Consider the following 13,463-nt stretch of genomic DNA (forward strand, 5'->3'; position numbering starts at 1 on the left):
TTGAGCAACGTGTTTGTAAATATTGTTATAATAAATTAAATGAAAATAAAATGCCTGCTAGAGCTGTTCATAATAATCTAGAGTTGATAAATATTCCATCAGAATTGATGGTTTTAATACTTATGAGACTATTCTGATTCAATGTGTACATCCTTTTCAGGCTATTGTTCGTATGGAGCCTAAGACTGGTAAATTAAATCCTTCAGATTTACAAAGAGGATTAAAGGGTAGAGTTGTGTATTTGCCACTTGATTTAAAAAAAAATATGGAAACAATTGGTGTTGAAAATGTAGAAGAGGAACCTCTAGTTATTCTAGTTAATGGTGTACCTACAAAGAGTAAGAAAATCTGGCAAGATTTAGTGGATGTTAGGAAAGTGAAAAAGGCAACGTTGTATTTAGTGCAAAACAATAAGTACTACAAAGATGTATACGTAGAACAAGAAGATGTAAGTGAAGAAGAGGATAGTGATTTGTCTAGTGGACAAATTGAAAAAGTTGATGTATCCAGATCTGAAGAAATTTATGAACATTACAGTGTTCATCCACTGCATTCCAAAGAAGCAATAGGGAATGCTATTGAATTATTTCAGATGAAAAAGGCGAAATGAAATCCTATTAGTGTGTGGGAAGAAAGTTTGGAAGGTCGTTGTTTTCCACAGTTATTTCCTACAGGTGAAGGTACACAATATGATGATCTACCTATGCAGATTCCTGCATCTGAGTACCGGACAACAAGATTATATGCAGAAGATCCGAGGTTTCGCCAATGCATTCCATATTTGTTTCATCTTCTGTTTGAGAGTGACTTATCTGGTCTGTCTTATGCAGCAAATCATATCTTAAAAAGTGGTGTACATCTGCAAAATATTTCAGCAAAGGAATTTATGGATAAAGTGCAACAGAAAGATAGTGTTTTGGATTCACATCTAATTAATTTAATGGCTTGTCAGCGGGGTACTAATGAGCATTGGTACCGTCGTCATGGAGATTTGAAGTGCATGCTTAGAAACTTAGGAGCACCAACATGGTTTTTAACTCTAAGCTGTGCAGAGTAAGCTTGGGAAGATTTACTTGAATTTCTTCGGGAGGCGAATGCAAACATAGAAAACATAAACTACAAGACACCTGGAGAACTGTGTTCATTAGATCCAGTTAATGTTTGCAGATATTTTAATCATAGATTTGAAGCTATGATGTCTTTCATTACAAACAAGAAAAATCCGCCTCTTGGTGAAGTACTGGATTTCTTTTGGAGAAAAGAATATCAAGCAAGAGGTGCTCCTCATATTCATATGCTGTTATGGATCAAGGATGCTCCTAAATTTGGAATAGACTCGGATGAGACTGTACTGTCTTTTATTGAACAGTATGCCACTTGTGACATACCTAATAGTACAACTGATAAGGACTTACGGTTTCAAAGTCATCGTTGTGGAAAATATTGTTGGCGAAAATTCAAATCCAAGAGCAAATTCTTCACCAAATGTTGCTTTGGATTTGCACGACCGGTACTTTCAAAAGGAAGAGTCAACAATTTGATGTCATGTTTGCGACATAATATCAGAAGGAGATCACCTAAAAATACGTTCAATTTAAGAAGAGGTGAAGAATCCAAATAAATAAATGACTATAACACAGTTATTTTGTCCATGTGGACATACAATATGTTGCAGACAATTCTATTGCTGTGGCTCGATATGTAACATCTTACATTACGAAATTTGAAAAGACGGAATTGAAGGAGATGTGGGAAGACATTTCTCATGAAAAGAGCCTAAGCAAGAAATTGTATACGTACAGTTTGAAAATGCTGTCTCATCGAGAAATTGGAGCATATGAATGTTGTGACAGATTATCATCAGCAAGTCTTTATGCTAAATCAAGGACTATTCTCTGGGTGAGTTTCGGCCTAGCAGAAACACGAAACCGTGTTCTGATACCTGTGCAAGAAATTGAATATTTAGCCCAGAAAGAACCAAACAGTACAGACATTTTGAAAACAAATATGTTGGATACATACTATCCAAATAGAAGTACTCTGCTTGAAAACATTTGTCTGTATGAAATACTTCAAAATTATACTTTTAAAAGGAATGTTACGGAGAACATTGATAAAGGTGTACACGCTGTAATTGGACATGAAGGATGTCTGGTGAAACAAAGAAAAGGACACTTGATAAATCATCGGAAACTGAGTTGCGAAACACCTGACAAAAGAGAATTTTACTATTTTGCTCTTTTGCAACTCTTTAAACCATGGCGTAGAGAAGAGGAACTACTTGGAGACTTTGATAGTTTTGAAGATTCATTCAACGCATCTAAAAGTAATATTGAATGTCCTGTTTTTAGTAATTATCTCCAAATGTTGAATGATGAAATAGAGCAAGAAGTGACAATTGCAGCGGAGATTGCTAGAGATAGTTCACAAGGTAGTCAAAGTTCGGCTTCATTAAGTCAAGATCCACTGGGACAACCAATTATCCAAAATGAAGCAGCCACCGCCATGGATGAGGTGGAAAGAGCAATGCAGCAAGGTCAAGAGGAAGTAATCGACTTAGAAGAATTAAAGAAGCAGTTTAATGTTGAGCAAAGACAGATATATGATGAAGTGACAGAGCACATTGAGCATGGCTTTCGTCATGAGAGAAAAGATTGCTCATGTATGTCATTTGAACCTATTCGATTATATGTAAGTGGAGAAGCTGGGACTGGTAAAAGTTTCCTAATTAAAGGAATTACTACATATTTACAGCAAACAACTCAGTCAACACGGTCATGTGTTTTTACTGCTCCAACTGGATTGGCAGCACATAATATTAAAGGTGTTACTTTACATCGTTTACTGATGCTGCCAGTTAAACATGAAAATAAATTACAATATCAGAAGCTATCTGGAGAAGCTTGTTTTGAAGTTTCTAGAGTCCTTAAAAAAATGAAACTTCTTATTATTGATGAAGTAAGCATGGTATCCAATTTAATGCTTGCTTTTGTGCATTTAAGAATGCAACAGACACTTAAGACAGAGTATGATGTGTTATTTGGAGGTAAACATGTCATAGTTTTTGGAGATCTACTGCAGCTAACTCCTGTGAAAGGACATCCTGTATTTGAAACTGTTACACATGAGGAGACCAGAAAGTGCCTGGGCAGTATTGGAAATGTAAATATATGGTCACATTTCAAATATACTGAACTGATTCAAAATATGCGACAGGCAAAGGATACTAAATATGGAAATATTCTTCAAGATATTAGGATTGGAAAACTAACTGAAGATGCGAAACAAACTCTACGAACCCGATTACTTTCCAAGCTGTTTCCTAATGAAGATAATGTACCTGAGAAAATATATAGTAAAGAGGTAGCAGATAAGTCAGTGATATGCTTGATGCCAACTCTGAAAGAATGTTCAGTTTTTAATGAGAAAATGTTGAATTTAGAAAATCAAGAAATTAAGAAACTGGAAGCTAAAGATAGAATAGAGCATGAAGGTAGTACTATTGTTTTGTCTGAAAAGTTGAAGTTAAAATTGGATTCTCTTCAAAAAACTATATCTAAAACTGCTGGTTTAGAGAAAAATCTGTATGTATGTTTAAATTGTCGGATAATTTTAAGGAGAAATTTACATGTAGAAAGAGGATTGGTAAATGGAGCTATGGGTAATGTTGTTGGTTTTGTCAATTATACAAATAGAGATGAGATTGAATTTTTGAGAATAAAATTTGATGGAATTGAGGAAGTTCAACAAATTAGTCGATGTTCAACTCGTTTTTTGCTTGTGAAAGACTTATATGTCCGTCGTAAGCAATTTCCAATTTGTTTGACATATGCAGTGACTATACATAAATCTCAAGGTTTAAGTGTAGATTGTGCTTTGGTAAATATTGGAAGCACTGTATTCAAAGAGGGTATGGCGTATGTTGCTTTATCGCGAGTTAGAACTTTATGTGGACTTTATCTAATTGATTATGATGAGACAAAGATTAGTGCAGATTTAAATTGTGTGAAGGAGTATAATAGGTTAAGAAGAGAATATGCTCCAAGTTTACCTCAATATCCTTTAATTGAAAGGCGTATAGTTGGTCAGAAAAGGAAAAATGAGGACAAATGTGCTGAAGTAGTCGAGAAACGACGAAAAAAAGATGTAGCTGTTGTTGGTAGCCGTAGCAAAACTGTTAGTATTGAAGAGATTGTTGGATTTAAGTTTGAAAATAGGTCTGGTGTCAACTGCTATGCACATGTAGTAGTTAATGTTGTTTTCTTTCTGAAAAATGTTAAGGAACAGATTATAGAAAATCAGGAGCAAACATTTTGCTATTCTTTAAATTCTATATTTGAAATATGTAGTAGTGGTGATAGTGAAGTAGCAAGTGTTTCAGAACTAAGGAATGTTTTAGACATATGTGCAGGAGTAAATCAATTTTCTCAGAATATTCAGCAAGATTGTCAGGAATTTATCATGTATATGTTTACAGTTTTGGAAGATGAAGGTGTAGATATTGATAGTCTTTTTGGCCTTTTTTATAAATGGGAACATAAGTGTGATAATTGCTCATTTTTAAGTAGTACTGAGATACACAGTGAAAGATTTTTATATTTGACATTACCAGACTGCAAAGAAGTGCCTTTTAATAAACTAGTTAAAGATGCGCATCAGAACATGGTCTGTTCTCAATGCAAGTCTGAAATGTTATCAACTTTATTTATCCATAGATACGGACAATATGTAATTTTAATGTTTCAACGATGCAGAGCTGATGGGAGTAAATTGTCAACTTTAATTAAAAATGTTGTGGCTTCTCAAGTTTCTATTTCTAGAAGAACATTTGTAACTGTAGCCATTATTTTTCATGAAGGGCCTTCTACATCATCAGGACATTATACAGCTTATTTGAAGTGTGCTAGTGGCTGGACGCTTTGCAATGATAGCCAATTGACTTTTAAAAAACATTTGCCTTTTGCCTTAACTAACTCTTATCTGTTATTTGTGGAACCCAAATTTCAGTAGAATGACTTGCTGTAGGAAGATGTATACTGTAAAGATCTGAAACTTACTAGTTTACAAATATCATGTGACTGAGGGTGTACAAATCTATAAATGAAATTTGTGTTTGGCATAGTGATAACATCAGGTACAAATTTACTTAATGTTTGATGGTATAAAACATGTTACAAATTTTAATTGTAAAGGTTCAGAAAACAATAGATAAGACTAAGATTATATAATTTCAGAAAAAAACTACTTAACTCATAGTATTTGGCCACGTGGAAAAATATGAGAGAAGAAAATGAGTACTTTAGATAATTATTTTAAAACTTATATGGACGCAAGTTTTTGGGAGAGGTATTTAAAAGATAATGAGTTAGCTTATACAATTTGGCCACGCGGAAAGGTATGAGAGAAGAAACTGTGTCCTTCAAATAGATTTTTTATAGGAGATACTTGCACGGGGCTTTGTTGAGATATCTTGAAAAATAAGTGGTATACTTTAATTAGTTTGTAACTGTGGAAGATGTAGTGTGCTTACTCAAGAAATTGCGAATTTGAGGAAAACATTTAAGACGTGTTTTTTTCAGGTATTTATAATATGTATGCAGATTTTGTATGGGTTTTTTAAACACAATCATTTTGATTGTGTTTTTTTTCCCCGCTGTTATATGATGATTAATATTGAAATCACTCTTCATAGTGAAAATCAATGTATTCTGAGGACAGCAAAAATAAACCATTTAATATGTTGTTTGACTTATTTTGTTACATTGCATTCAGAAATATGTATTATAACAGATTTTTTTTTACTGTCCTCCACAGATATTATATTTATAAGGTAAGTTCAACTAATAATATTCGAGAGTTTTCTCTGCATCTCTCTTATTGTCTCCTATTGTTTTTTCTTTAATAAAATGTACTTTATAATCTTATTTTAAATTTTCTTCCACAGGTACTACGTTTTAAAAAGAAATTTACTTAATTTTTTTTTTTTTTAGGTAAGTATATAAAATAAAGAAACTTTTACATCATTGTGTTATTTCTTTGTCTATCCTCGTTAAAGCAATGTCATGTTTTATATAAACACTTCCACATAGGATTGGGTGCATTGTTATAAGGCATGCTTTAAAAGTGATTTAATAAAATGAGCGACATTTCAGTGAGTGAGTTTAGCAATACTGATATATGAAAATATTGGTGGAAAATGATATTAAATGTTACATGGTGTTCTTTGCAGGACTTTAAATCCTGTGTTGCAGTGGTAATTCTGCCTCAGGATTAGGGGGCTGGGGGGCTGAGTGGTACTTGTATGGTCATGATAGAGCTACTCCTTCCGAGCCATGTGTTCATGATAGAGTGGTTCCGTCATGCTTCTGCTTAGTCAATAGAAAGTGTCATGGAAGCGCAATGTTCGTGTTGCGCAAGCACAGCGGCAAGTCCATTACAAATGTCGTCCGTCCTGAGGACAGCTGAGGCAATGCTTGTGATGGAGCGGCTTTGTGATGAGTATGGAAGGATTTAACAGCTGTTAAAAAAACCTGAGGGGTCTCTATAAAGAGAGTGTTGGTTGTAATTTAAAGGGTACTTTAAAACAGATTGTGGCAGCTTTATGTTGACGTTGCGTCTCTTTGCGCTAGAATTTTGTCACTTTATTTTTTATAATGACAGTGGAAATAATGTATCATATATACAGCATTAATGAATCTAGGAGATATGTGACATTCTAAAGCCCTGTATCATAAAGAAGTGTTCCTCTGAAGTAATGCGTCTTGAAAGTGGCTGACTGTAATCCATGAGATTTTACTCAGTGACTTTCAGGCCCATGCTGTTTCAAAATTGTGCATGTGCTTGAAGCAGGCGTAGGTCTTGACGCCGCAATTTGAATATAGGGGTATATTATCAAGGGGGTTTATCTCTGTTTTTTGGCTTTAAAAGGCAAGAAAGCAGAGATAAAATTATCTCCCTATTACCTAGCTGCCGCTAACACCAGTTAGCAACAGCTAGTAGGAGATAGCGACCATCTTGGGCCCCACTTTACATGTCAGTTATATTTATCACTAATGAGATGCAAAGTGGGTGTGCCAAGATGTTAGCGACTGAAAACAGTCGCTAACATTGCTATCTCCTATTACTAGCTTTTGGAGATATTTGCACTAAGCGGGAATATCTCTAAAAGCTAACACCTGCCCTGAGCAGTTCTTAGCCATGTTATCCAATGGGAGGTGGATAACATGGCTAACAGCATTAGCTCGCTATTGCATGAATAATGCTGACTTTTCAGCGATATTCATGCTTTGCAACGATTTTTACCGCATTTGCGTTAAACCTTGTTAATACCAAGGTTTATTTGCGGTAAAAATCGCCGCAGCGCTGCAGTAAATTTTTGTCTCTAACCAAGCGATAGCGATAATTATCGCTATTGCTTGATAATATGCCCCAAAGTGCACTGGTGAGCCTTGCTGTAGCTGCATTACATTTGCCATACAACTCTAGTAATGTATTATTTTTTCTGCACAGATATGTTACGCATGTATGCTGTCTTTGTGCCATGGTGCGCCTCATTTTAAATGTGGCACACCATGGGTTACGGAGCACTAGCATACTGTGGTGCACATTAACTGGTGGATATCTGGGTATGAAGTAGTTAACATAAATCTGCCCTATATGTTACAAATCTGCATTTAGTAGAGTTTTCGGCCTTTGCAGTGTTATGTTTTTTCTGTTATTCTATGTAGATATATAATGTTGCAAGATTTTTCTCACGAAAAAGAAGGCATGAGTATTGGATTTGTGAACGATTGCAAGATTCTTGAAATAAAAAAGCAAGAACCATGGCATTGTTTAATATAGTATTATAAATAATTATCTTTAACAATAATGAGAGAGGGAAAAAAGGTTAACCTTATGTTTTAAAGTTAATCATAGGCTTCTTTACAGGAAGTGTTCTGTATGATTGTGGCGTGGGTGTTTCCCTTTTTTATACCTAACAGAATGCATTCTGTATGCTGTAGCAGGAGGACTACTATATACTTGAATATTCTTCAGTGCTTATTTTCATTGAGACCGTCACAGAAGTTCAATGGATCCGAGACGCTGTTCTTGTGGATCTTGGCGACTGCCAAGCCGCTGTAGCAGTGGGAGTGAGGCCTCTCCAAGGGGCGCAGCGCAGCTCCTTTTGATGTTTACAATAGCAGATAGCAGGGTAGAGATGTCCGTGGAATTTATGGATGCTTAGTCACAGTAGAGTGTGCGCGGCGCCCCTAGCACCTCATTACGACACACAGGGGAGCCACGTTGCACAGTTGGAGAATCAGAGACTTAGGAGATAAACCTTTATAATAGCAAGGGCTCTAAGCGATAAAAATCGCCCGTTCTCGGCGTTAAAAAATATCACCGCTATCGGTGGTATTTTCCACGGTGTTAGTGCTTGAAGATGAATGGGAACATATATGTGAAAGAAAATCCTGTAACACGCTCAGTATTTCACATTATCGCGTGAAAACAAAAGTTGTTTTCACACAGTAATGTGTCCCTTGTAATTAAGGGACGGGGTGGATCTAGTTTTATTTACTACACTGTTATGTTAACGATGTCGAATGTTTGATAAGAGGAGGGTTTAAAAGTTTTCCGATAAACTTTTTCTCCAGGGAAGTGTGTGGAGTGTTCCGTGTAAATTGGAGAATAGAAACTACTAAGAACCAATTGGAAGTGTTGGTTTCAAGTCACTTGACTTCACATGCACGTCTTAGGATGTGTACGCGGTGACAGTATCTGGTCACGTACGTCATTTGGAAGTAGCGGTCTAATTCAGCATAGTTTTAAAACGTGAGAAGAAGTAAATCCAAACAAATCCGGATTTTGTATATCTTCTAAGCTCGATTCAAGCATACAATTAATAAACTATAAAACCTTTTATATTTCTTAAAAAAAATACATAGGTGCGTACATTCAGTCACGCACGAAAGTTCAAAAAGACATTCGGTTATATTTAATTAAAATTTTAATAATAACAAAAAATAAGCCTAGGTTTGGTCTGTTTCACGTACTATAAGTTCTTTGATGGGTCGATGGAGAAATTCAATAGCTTCAAATCGCAAACCTCCCACAAAATATATAGGTGGGTGCGCGCACCCGGTCGCGCACAAAAAAGCGGCGATAAACTCCCTTTATATTATGCTCTTGGAGCTCGTTTTGGTACAAAGAGTTAGTTCTGAAAAGAACTTTTTTTTTTTTTTTGGAAACAAGTGTTATGTTGCTTTTGATTTTTTAAACTTGCAACGACATTTTTAAGTATGTCATACCATCAAAATGAAATGAAGAAATGTATCTTTTCTTGGGGCATTTATGACTCTCAATTTTGAGTTTAATAAGAATGAGGCTCTGCTCTCCGTACAAAAGAATTTCTCCACACTCGTTGCATTTCATGTGCACCTTCGCAAGATATGGTCTCAAGTCCATCTCAGCACTCGATGGAGATACAGGTCGTCCACCAGAAGATGTGCTGGCCACCTCTGATGGTAATAGCGTGGCCTGGGCTCTTGTCGATGCTTTTGCAGAATGCTCAGGGTGCCTTTGTTTGACATGCCGCTGCATGGTATGTATGGAAAAGGAATATTTTTTACTTGGATTTCCCCTTGAGAGCTCCGATTTGCATATCGTGCAGGTTACTTTTGGCGCATTCACTTTCTTTTCATCTTCAGGATAAGTGAAAAATTGCCAAATGAAAGATTCCTTTTTTCTTCTTAAAGGTAGTCGCTCATTTTCTTCAGATTCTGAAGATGAATGCGGAGTGGCAGCCATTTCAGCAAAGTCTTCGGAAAAATGTTGGACGTTGTTCTCTCTTGAGAGTAGAAAAGATAGTGAGGGAAGTGGGTGGAGTGCTGCGTGTAAATTCCAGAATAGAAAATACTAAGAACCAATTGGAAGTGTTCTTTTCAAGTCACATGACTTCACATGCGCTTCTCAGGACGTGTACGTGGTGACAGTATCTAGTCACGTACGTGATTTGGAAGTAGCGATCTTCTTCAGCGAAGTTTGAAAACGTGAAAAGGAGTCAATTCAAACAAATACGGATTTTACATATCTTTAGAGCTCGATTTAAGTATACAATTGTTAAACTATAAAACCTTTTATATTTTTTAAAAAAATATCAAGGTGTGTACATCCAGTCACGCACAAAAGATTGAAAAGATATTCGGCTCCATTTAATTAAAAGGTTTATATGAAAAAAAAGAAGCCTAGGTTCAGTGTCTTTAACGTACTCTAAGTTCTTTCATTGATCTATGAAGAAATTCATTAGGTTCAAATTGCAAAGCTTTCACAAAATATATAGGTGGGTGCGCGCACTCGGTCGCGCACGTAAGATTGGTATGGCGATATTCATTTTCGGTATATCCGTTATAGTTAGGAACTAGCATTCAAAAAACCTATGAAATTCACTGAAAAAACCATAGGTTTGCATTGCGGGCGCGCGAGTTATAGTTAGCTGAAGTAACTATAACGGGGGAATTTCATTGGTTTTATATGAGTGAAATGTCCAGCTAACTATAACATGTGTCAAACCTATGGTTTTTTCAGTGAATTTCATAGGTTTTTCAAATGCTACTTCCTAACTATAACGTGTGTAAAACCTATGGTTTTTTCAGTGAATTTCATAGGTTTTTTAAATGCTACATCCTAACTATAACGTGTGCAAAACCTATGGTTTTTTCAGTGAATGAATATATATATATATATATATATATATATATATATATATATATATATATATATATATATATATATATATATATATATATATATATATATATATATATATATATATATATATATATAACCTACTGGCGATAGCCAGTAGGTATATATAGTTAGGATTTTGTCTCTATGGAACTTTTGAAAATTCTATGTCTAATAACTTTGGCGTTTGTGGACGGAATCGGCTGACATTTTCAGGAAAATGGCACATTCTGTTTCTGAGCAGCCCCTGAAAATTTGGGGGGGTTCCGTCAAGGGGGGGCCGAGAAAAAAGGGGGGCCCCAAAACGCGTTTTTCCCATTCATTTTTCCATAGGGCGTTTTGCCTCACTTTTAGCTTGAACGGCTGAATGGATTTGCACGAAACTTGGCAAAATTGTAGGGACTGTTAGCCCGATGTGCCTTTGCTGGGTCTCAATATATGTGCTCCAGTGGATTTTGAGAAATTAAAGTTTAAAAAAACAGATATATCTGTGACAGCGTACCGGATAGCGCACCAGTTCGCGTACTTTTCGCGTAACGGAGCTTTGCGAAGCGAAGCTGATTGGCTCTCCGGTGTCTGTCAACATTCTAAACAGTCCGGAGCAGCCGCCATCTTGTCTCTCGGTAGGATCGAGAGACAAGAGGTGGTGAAAAACGAAGGGGGAAATGAAGGAAAGGGGGCAAGGTAGACCCCTCCTGACCCCCTAGGATTGATGAGGGGGATATTAAAGTGCCCCGCAGGGCAAAAGAAAAAAAAAAGAAAATTGTGATTTTTCGCGGTAGAGGTGCTTCCCGGTATGCCAACCGGGCAGCTAACCGGCAGCGTAACGGGAGTCCGACATCTTGTGTTTTTGGAGCGTCCGGTTTGCGTACCGGGTAGCGTTCCCGTAAGCGTAACAAGGGGAAAACCAAGAGAAACAGTAAAATAAAATTTAAAGGAATAGATTTCCACCAAACTTGGCAAAATTGTAGGGACTGTTTGTTTGATGTGCCTTTGCAAGGCCTCAAGATATGTGCACGTGTGGATTTTGTCTAATTAAGGTTAAAAAAATATATATATATCTGTAAGCGTGCTCTGGCGAGCTTACGTTACGGGTTTTGTTTGCGCTGCAGAGACGATACGTCACGTTTATGCGACGTGTCATGAGGCGTCTCACGTGGCTACGTGATACGTCACGTAATAAAGAATATATTTTACAGCTATAAATATTAGCTTTTAAAAAACCAATGAAATTCACTGAAAAAACCATAGGTTATAGACCATATATAGTTAGGAATTTGCATTTACAAAACCTTGAAAATTCACTGAAAAAACCATTGGTTATAGACCATATATAGTTAGGGATTAGCATTTACAAAACCTAAATTTACTCGCACAAAACCATAGAAATTCGAATATATAGTTAGTTGCAATAACTATATATCGCGCACCCGCAACCCACTGCTGATGATGTCACATATTACATCATTCATGACATGGTCAGTGACATCACTGATGACATCACTGATGACATCTCAAATGACATCACTGATGACATCTCAAATGACATCACTGATGACATCACTGATGACATCTCAAATGACATCACTGATGAAATCACTGATAACATCTCATTTGATATTACTGATCACATCACTGATGATATTATTCATGTGATAATACGATGAACCTCTTCAGACTCTAATATAACCTTAGATACAATCAGTGTAAACAGACACTCACAGACTGTCACTCATCCATGGAGTTACTCACACACCTAGTCAGTCATACAAAGAATCAATCACACCTCCATTTCCTCAACTATACAGTTAAACACACCTTACTTAATCAAACATATACTAACACATATTTACTCTCTTATCACCATGGCTGCTAAGGCTTTTCCCCCCCTGTGCTGATTTATTGAGTTTCCCATTGTTCATGACGAGCCCAGCTCGTCATGAGTGTACGAGAGGTGTACCTCATGACGAGCTGAGCTCGTCATGAGCGTCGAAGGTGTTAAACAATCACTGATACAAGTTCACAATGATCCATACAGCCACTCACACATTCACTGGCTCTTATGCACAGTTATTTATATATGTCAACTCTTACATGTACTGTGTTTTACATATGTACTTACTTTGACATGTAGCACTGAGAAATCCAATCACTCACCAATACACTCATGCAGACAGTCAACCGCCCATACAGCTGTTTCCACATGCACTTTTGAACCCATACATCTAGTGAATCAACTGCTCACACATCTATGCACAGAGTCACACACCTCCCAGCCACCCCCACACACACACTCACTCTCCCATACAAATATTTGGGCAACCAATCAATAACCCATATAGTTACTCATATAGCTACTGATCAACACATGCAGCAGTTTACAGAACTACAGAAATATTGATGCACAAATTAGGACAGTATAGTCACTAACCCATGCACTCAGTGAGACACATTTAATATTTCCCTCATACAATCAGTCATGCACCTACTAAATCGTTCATCCAAACACTTATACATCCACTCTTTCTTCAATATGTAAGACATATTTTAACTTTACAGAAACATACAGTCACTGGATGTTGTCATCAGTGATGTCATCAGTGATGTCATTTGAGATGTCATCAGTGATGTCATTTGAGATGTCATCAGTGATGTCATCAGTGATGTCACTGACCATGTCTTGAATGATGTAATATGTGACATCATCAGCAGTGGGTTGCGGGCGCGCGATATAT

The sequence above is a fragment of the Lissotriton vulgaris genome, unplaced genomic scaffold, assembly GCF_964263255.1.
Source record: "Lissotriton vulgaris unplaced genomic scaffold, aLisVul1.2 SCAFFOLD_1415, whole genome shotgun sequence".
NCBI lineage: Eukaryota > Metazoa > Chordata > Amphibia > Caudata > Salamandridae > Lissotriton > Lissotriton vulgaris.